The following is a 7565-nucleotide window of genomic DNA, read 5'->3' as shown; positions in this document are numbered from 1 at the left end:
TCTTTGCAATCAAAATTTAGTAGTACATACTGATTTATTACAATGTATAATTTGGTTCAATCTTTGCACCCTTAAAGAATACTGAATCTTTGAGTTTTGTTTTTTGTTTTTATCTGGCTGTAGCGGTACAAGCTATTTTTTTTTCAGATACACTTACATGCAGTAAAATAGTTCATGCTATACAGTATATGAATCATACTTTACTAAGGTTTGAGGTTTATTCAGATGAGATGTTAATGTATTCTCAATGTTGATCTGCCAAAATAATACAAAATTCTTTATGCAGTGTTTGAATCTAGTATATTTTGACGTATACTTGTTTTGGATTTTATGTACTTTGCTGTTCTGCCGAATAAGAATGCTTTACACACTGTGGTTCGAGGTTTTGCTCGGATGCTTTTACTTTTGTTTGTTTTGGGTTTTTGGGCAAAATATTACTTTTTTGGAGCTCATCTTTCAATTTATGTTGAAAAAAGTGGTAGTTTTTATAATTTACAAATTTTCCAATGATTAACATTTCTGTACTATTTTTCTACAAACATGCCTAATGCAGAAGACGTGTATGGCATATGGTAGACTGTAGGCTATTGTAATGTGTTCGGACAAACTATTAAAAAAAAGAGAGAAATTTGTTTTGTGGTTTATTAAATTCTAATTATGAAAATAATCATGAATACATAATAGATCAACCTGTTAGGTAAACAAATATATTTATGTTGTGAGAACTAAGGATTTTAACAAAATACTTTGAGTTGCTTTGTCTTCAGACTCTGTTTGTTCAGTTAACTCATAAAAGTGCTTGTGATAGGTTGCCTTATTATTTTAAGTTAACTCAACTTTTTTTTTTTACAGTGTGTATATAGTATTGTGCTGTACAATATAGATGTATTGAAATTGATTGACTGTACTCATATTTAAACCCTGCTGATCATACACACATATAATGCACACGATTATATTCCACTATTCAAATTGTTTTCTACTTGACTACTTTTGCAACATTTGCACAATTTCTGGATGTCTAAAATACCTATTGTATGCTTTCTGTGTTTAGAGTTGATATTTGTAATTTATTTATAAAAGTTCTTGTACTCAAGCAACAGGCTCCATGTGTTCTGTGTGGCTCAGTGGGTTAAGCCTGTGTGCCAATAAGCACAACGTCACTGGTTCAAATCCAGTCTCAGCATGTCTGTGGGTCCTTCAGCAAGGCCCTTAACCCCCAACTTCCTGGGCACAGCCATGAGTGGCTGCCCTTCATGGACAACTTACTTACAAAGAGCAAGTTGAGGGAGACATAAACGGCAGAATATTACGATGTAAACCCTGGAATTTGACAGGTATATACTGTTTTTATAGCAACATAAATATGTTAATTAGACAGTTATAAACCGTAAAAAAAACAATTAAAATCCGTAAAATATACAGTACAGTGGGTGCAGCCCTGTAAAACCAATAACGTTGCTACCGTATTTTTGACGGTAAAGTTCTGGCAACCACAGCTGCCAGTTTTTTACCGTAAAATTTACGGTTTATTTTTTACAGTGTACGTGAATTAAAAAAAACCCATTAGACCTACTTTGAATGACAAAACTAATTTATTTTATTACCAATATTTACTTTATAGACTTTTATACTTTTTTTTACTTTATAGACTTGATATGCTACAACCATATAAAACTTGCTCACGTTTTGCTCTGGCTTCCGCCTGTTCGTGTAGCTAGTTTCTGAGAAAAGTGATTCCAAAGTGAATCTTTACTCACTGAAACAGTTTCACCACATTGTTGTTCTTGCTCTACATTATTGTCATCTATACGTTTGATAAGAATAGTACACTTGTACGAGTATGATCTATCAGTTTCCTTTGTGAAATACTTTGCGAATTCCATCTGGGCCAATTTGTGTATCAGTCTTGATAATTGTACAGATTAATTCTGGGTAGATTTGGGCACGCCTCAGAGTCGTAGTGTGAGCGGTATCGGAGCGAAATTGGAGTGAGGCAGAGCGACAGCTCCAGCCTTAATTAAAAAACCGCCCCGCACTCTGACCAAATTCCGCCCGCTCCGCTTCTCGCTCACGCTCCGCTCCACTCCGCTCACATGCTCTGATGTGAGCTTCCTAATTACGATCGTATTCAGTATTACCTCCCCGGAGAGGCTCTGGACCGACGATCCTCCTTACAAGCAAACTTCTTCCCATTTCCGCCTGCTGCAGGTATTTTAGAGGCTGGTATTTGTGACATGTTTCGCTTCCCTGATAAACTGTATTAAAGATCTTCTGCAGGGTGGCGGGGGTCCGGATCCTATCCCATAATAACCCAGGACTGGGCGTCAGTTTGGCAAGTTAACGTTGATTTTGTTCATATCTGGTAGGATTCTTGCCTACCACGCGTATATTGAATAAGGTGAATCACGCCTTCAGTTCTCCCTCCGTAAAAGTGTGACTTTCGCCAGTCAGTCAGCGCTGATTCTTTCAGCCGAAATGACAGTGATGGATCCGCTGCTCTGTAAAGCAGGAGGGGGCTGTAGGCTCGCCGTCAGCCAGCGCCGGGCTCCGGCCGCCAAATTCATCACACTGCTCCTACACATGTCCGTCATATTTCGTTAAATATGTTTTTGCCAAATATCTGCTATTGAGTGTAAATAAAACAGTGGGCTAGCGGCTGTTTTGTTCTACAATACAGTATGAATGGTACAAAATGACCCACAATCCCATCGATCACGCTCCAAAGTCCTGCTTTGCTCTGTGGTTAATAGACGGCATCACATTTCAGAGCAGATTTTTTCTTTGGGATGGTTTTTCAAACTTTCTGCGTGGTCTGTGTTGCGGTCTGTCCTGTGTACATACTCTGTACATTTCCTGGGCTCCCGTATTAATCACGAACTTAAGATTCTTTTTTTTTTTGGGGGGGGGCATTTGGTTCCTGCTGACTGGATTGTGCAATTCACTAACCCGAAGCAGTATTGGATTGCTATCTAATACATATAAATAAAGTACAATTGCATCCAACTAACTGATGTGTAGCCCTGTGGTGCTTAAGAAGGATGTCTGATCAACTCCGTTTTTGTTCATCCCCTTGTGTTCCCCATGGGAGTGAAGGTTACCTGATAACACAAATACATCTTTATTTTACTAAAATAACCACAGTACTCTTGTTTTAGTGGGAAATTCCTAATATTTTACCTGAATGCCATGGGTAATGGGAAAATGTTATTGAACCACCGTAGCTTGCTAATGCTACATGCTAACTACCGTGTCTAGTGTGAAGGTAGGGTGGGTCTCTGCTGCTCTCTGCTGGTGGAATGAAGAACTGTAGTGAAATTAATTTTATATAGTGTAGCTAAAGAAATGTTTAAATTTACAATCATTTACTTAGCAAACGCTTTTGACCAAATGCCATACAAATAAGGATCAGAGAACAAGGTTAGAGAGTGTCCCCCGAGCAGTTAGGGCCTTGATAGCCATGGGACTTGAGCCAACAACCTTTTGACCGCTAGCGGAGTGAAGCTGACCCACAATGTCGCCACGAAATATTAATTTACTCAGTTCTGTATTTGGAACTGGAAGTTAAAGATGCATTCCTGCAAGTTAAAGTAAAGGGCTGTATAATTTTCAAATTAATCTGAATAGTTTTTCGTAGATCAAATTACTGTGTATCAGTTCAGTACAGTATGTATCATGTATGTGTCACTTTTATTATTTGAGCTAGTGTTGGGCTCTGGTGCGGCACGGTGGTGCACTGGTTAGCACTGTCACCATCACCACTGTGACCAGGGTTTGAGTCTCTCCCAGGGTTCCATTTGTGGAGTTTGCATGGTCTCTCTGTGTTATTGTGGGGTTTCCTCTGGAGGCTTCGGTTTCCCCCAATCCAAACACATGGTGAGGTTAGAGGTACCAAGGTGTGTGTGTGTGTGTGTGTGTGTGTGTATGTGCATGTGCGCGTACCCTGTGATAGGTTGGCACTCCCTCCTGGGTTGTTCCCTGCCTGGCACCCATAGACTCCAGAACCCTCCCCCCCCCACAACCCTGGATAAGTGGTTACAGAATATGGATGGATGGATATTGAGCTGTGGGTGAGATAGAGAGTTTACAGTATTGATCCCAAAATACATACTGTTGGTTTACAGTATGAGCAGAAAGAATAGACAATTAATGTAGAATAAACACCACAATAAGCTATACAATTAGGATACATTAACATGTTTAGGTAAAAATGTTACTTCTATTTATAAGGCTAAATATTATTTTAAGCTGTAGGGCTGATTCAGTGTGCCTTCTGAATTATATTTATGAATATTATCTAGACCTATTTTCTATGGTATTCTTTTAAAATGAAGCCTGTTGCTTTTTGAATTTATATTTTGGCAACCAACCGCACAACACAAACTTTTATTTCTTCATTTTGAGGTCTTTGCCCATTCGCCTCCGTTTGCTTTTTCTTCTTTTCTGCCACCACTTTGCTCGTGCAACTTCCTGTGACATAATCGCTCGCCATTGGTCTACAGCTCTGGGTATTCCCCACCCCTGGGTGAAGAGGCTGCCAATCATTCTCTCTCTCTCTGGAAAACATAACTGTGCCAAAAGAATACAATATTTTTCATTTATATATGGTAATACACTAAGAACCCAGGTGTCCTCTTCAAAAACACTGCAGTAAAGAGCCTTGGTTGTTTCGGTTGGCTACTCACTATTTAGCTACTGAACTAATTATATTTTATAGCCTACAACCGAGTGATAAGCTGCAGAGTTAATTGGGACATGATAAGCTTCAGAGCAAATTAGTGGGGAGATACATGCTTGTATGATCACATCGTGCAGCAGTGATTGGTCTGCAATTCTCTTTCTCTCTCTCAAAGGTACATTCTCTACATTGTCTTCTGCAGGTTACATCTTTTTTGTGTTATTCTGAAGATTATATTTAGGGATTGACATAACTGGTGCGCAAGTACGCATTCACCTTTAAAAGCGATACGTGCGGCAATCGATTGTTGTAACAGCATGAATTGACCTGGACAGGAGGCTTATAAAAGCGACACAGGGGATGTTATAAGACCGTGTGGTTTATCCCGAGGTGTTTTGCCATCCTCTATGGCCATCACCACCTTGGACAGGTACCCGCTACCCGAATGCCACAGGTGCACCATGCATATGCCCGGGTCCAATCTGCTGGGTCTGTCCCTCACTATCACTCTGTATTATTGTCCTGCACTTTATACTGTATACCAGTGTTTCCAGTTCCGTTCCTCGGGGACCCACAGACAATCCATGTTTTTGCTCCCTCCCAGAGCAAGACCAAGAGCAAAAATGTGGATAATCTGGGAGGGAGCAAAAACATGGACCTGCTGTGGGTCCCTGAGGACCAGATTGGAAAACACTGCCGTATATTATATGGTTAATTTGACTGGGTGTTTCCAGTAGGAGGCAGAAAAGGAAGAGTGGTTGTAGCTATAGATGCTTTTCATAAGCACCTGTGTGAGGAGGTGTGAAGGTGCCCAGCTTCAGGATCTGCGTACTTGTCCATACTTGTGTTCTCATGTACCTGTTTGATGTCATGTTCCATTACCAAAGACTAGTTCCCATATTAAGAACAGAAGTACAGAGGACGGTAATAATCCCCAGATGTCATTCTTGCTCCGCCCCAAATACCAAGGATACATCTGTTGCATCCTCGCCTAGGGAGACCAATCCCATGATTCACTGCACCCCAAGTTTGTTCTTGGGTGGCAAGTTTGCAAGACGGCTCTTGCCAAGAACACAAATACTATCTCTGTGGTCTTGGTACTGGGAAACACCCCTGCAACTGGATTACTTTGTCAGCAGAAGCTTTGTAACTAATAAAATCATTTATATTTATCAGAGTGTTTGAAGAAAATGATCTATTTAGTAAGTAGCCGTGCAATATGCCTTACAATTATATCAATGGTGACAAAGAGGTCAAATCAGCCCTCCATGGACTCTGCACTCAGTGGAGTTGGTCTAAATGTCTGTCCATCCTAATATGAAGTACGGCATGGCAAATACATACAGGCACAGGAGCAACTGGTGATTAAGGGCCTCAGGCCCAGTGGTGAAATTACTCTGCTGCTAAGCCACACGCCACCAAGAAAATTACTGACCATTGGCAAAAGGCTACAAGTCATGTAGGGAATTTTTCAGTCACTCGGTCTTTCGGAGTGACAACGAACAAAACCACTGTGCTGTACAGGTGCATAAAGGGACTACTGCCCAAACAGGGACTTGAACCCTGGACCCTCAGATTAAAAGACTGATGCTCTACCGACTGAGCTATCCAGGCTCATGTCTGTAAGTGAAAACCACATCATCAGGTCCTTGTGTTCACCTAATATGAGCACGTTGCGTAACTTGGTGCAGGTTCCTATGAATGACTTAAAAACAAATACAGTGATATAAAAATAAGGGAGAACAGAAAGCTTCATTTTACTTGTATTCCCATCCTTACATTCCCAAAGGATGAAAAGGTGGGGTCTGTATTACAATTCTTTTTTGTTTGGATGCAGTAAAGTTCTGAGGATGGACGAGGAGACAGTCACACCGCCAATAGGACACGGCTGTCAGACTTAAGGGATTAAATGTTTTTGACGGCTTAGTCTGCAGCTGGAATATAAATGATCTTAGAACCCCGAAGACCAAATACAGACGTTTCCTACTTATTCCACAACGCCCTGCTGTCCTGGTGCTTTAGATACGTCGATATTTTAACTTGGAACAGTGACAAAAAGTAATTCTAGAAAATCAATGAATCTTTGGCTTGAAAGATAAAGCTAATGTGTGATGGTTACTCGATCTCTGGAGAAAATTCAAGGAAAGGGTACAGCAGTCATTTTTACGAAATGACTAGGAATTTAGTGCCCATTTAGGTTGGACATAGTGGTAATGATTTGTAGAATAATCTGATGCACGTGAAGATCTTACTGAGGTTCCTGGGCTGAATGCATATTCACATGCTTCAGTGTCTGGCTGCCACTGCTGTGAGTGACTTACTGCCCTGGCTGGCTCCCTATAACACGTCATGTAAGAGCACTGGCAGAGCCAGCGGAACACAAGACCTACCCTCATGCTGAGCGTCCATAGTACAAGATATCATTCCAAGGACACCCCCCACCCCTCCCCCCACATAAGATGAGACAAGTATAGAGGCAATGAAACTAGATGGGAGCTTCATTAAAAGTCAAAAGGAAGGGGCCCTTTATTAAAAGCCAAAGGAAGGGGCCCTTTATTAAAAGCCAGAGGAAGAGGCCCTTTATTAAAAGCCAAAGGAAGGGGCCCTTTATTAAAAGCCAGAGGAAGAGGCCCTTTATTAAAAGCCAGAGGAAGAGGCCCTTTATTAAAAGCCAAAGGAAGGGGCCCTTTATTAAAAGCCAGAGGAAGGGGCCCTTTATTAAAAGCCAAAGGAAGGGGCCCTTTATTAAAAGCCAGAGGATGGGGGCCTTTATTAAAAGCCAGAGGAAGAGGCCCTTTATTAAAAGCCAAAGGAATGGGCCCTTTATTAAAAGCCAAAGGAAGGGGCCCTTTATTAAAAGCCAAAGGAAGGGGCCCTGTATTAAAAG

At 41.0% G+C, this 7565-nt stretch overlaps 1 non-coding gene across 1 annotated transcript; it reads right to left on the bottom strand.

Moving 5' to 3' along the window:
- Positions 1-6219: 6219 nt before the first annotated feature.
- Positions 6220-6292, bottom strand: trnak-uuu (transfer RNA lysine (anticodon UUU)). The gene has a single exon. It is a non-coding gene; the product is annotated as a tRNA-Lys (tRNA).
- Between the last annotated feature and the right edge of the window lie 1273 nt (positions 6293-7565).

The sequence above is a fragment of the Paramormyrops kingsleyae genome, chromosome 24, assembly GCF_048594095.1.
Source record: "Paramormyrops kingsleyae isolate MSU_618 chromosome 24, PKINGS_0.4, whole genome shotgun sequence".
Classification (NCBI taxonomy): domain Eukaryota; kingdom Metazoa; phylum Chordata; class Actinopteri; order Osteoglossiformes; family Mormyridae; genus Paramormyrops; species Paramormyrops kingsleyae.
The sequence above is the reverse complement of the archived record's forward strand: the minus strand, read 5'-3'. Positions and strand labels throughout refer to the sequence as shown.